This window comes from Orycteropus afer, unplaced genomic scaffold (assembly GCF_000298275.1).
Source record: "Orycteropus afer afer isolate SDZICR_OR568_19922 unplaced genomic scaffold, OryAfe1.0 scaffold00701, whole genome shotgun sequence".
NCBI classification, from domain to species: Eukaryota; Metazoa; Chordata; class Mammalia; order Tubulidentata; family Orycteropodidae; genus Orycteropus; species Orycteropus afer.
This window is the reverse complement of record NW_006922288.1, coordinates 764,060-764,798: the sequence shown is the minus strand read 5'-3', so window position 1 is coordinate 764,798 and position 739 is coordinate 764,060.

Sequence of the window (739 nt, the reverse complement as noted above, 5' to 3'; positions counted from 1 at the left end):
TGCCCAACCTTCCTTCCGAGGAGTGGCTGGTGGGTTTGAACCGCCAGCCTTCTGGTGAGCAGTCAATTGCCTTAGGCACTATGCTAACACAAATAGCACATGCTTTATACTGTTTTTGAAGCTGCACATTCCCCTCATGCATTATCTTCCTAGGCACCCTATGTGTGGGTGTGTTACTTGTGAAAAAATATGGTAGATTTACCCACATATTCATAATTTCCAATTCTCATCATTTTTCTTGCAGGCAAGTGCCTTAGGTACTACGCTACCAGAGTAGATGTACATTAAAGACAATATTAAAAGGCAGAATAAAAATGATCATGGATGGAAGATTTGCAAGAAAAATGATGAGAATTGCTCCTCTCATTTAAAAATTTGCTTTAATTCTGATTTTCTGAAATTTTAGTATAATGTGTTTGTGAATGGAATTTATTTGTTATGCCTAGGATTAGTTGGGATTTTTTAATAATAGATTATTTTTTCAATTTTGGAAATTTTCAAATATTACTTAAATTCCATTCTTTTTTCTAATTCTGGAGTTATAATTAAGGATCTCTGGTGATGTAGTGTCTAAGACATTTGACGGCTAACCAGAAGATTGAGGGTTCAAACCCACCAGCCACTCTGTGGAAGGAAGAATGAGCAATCTACTTCTATAAATATTTACCACCTCAGAAACTCAAAAGGGGTCGCTGTGAGTCAGAATCGACTTGATGGCAGTGAGTTTTGTTTCTTTTTT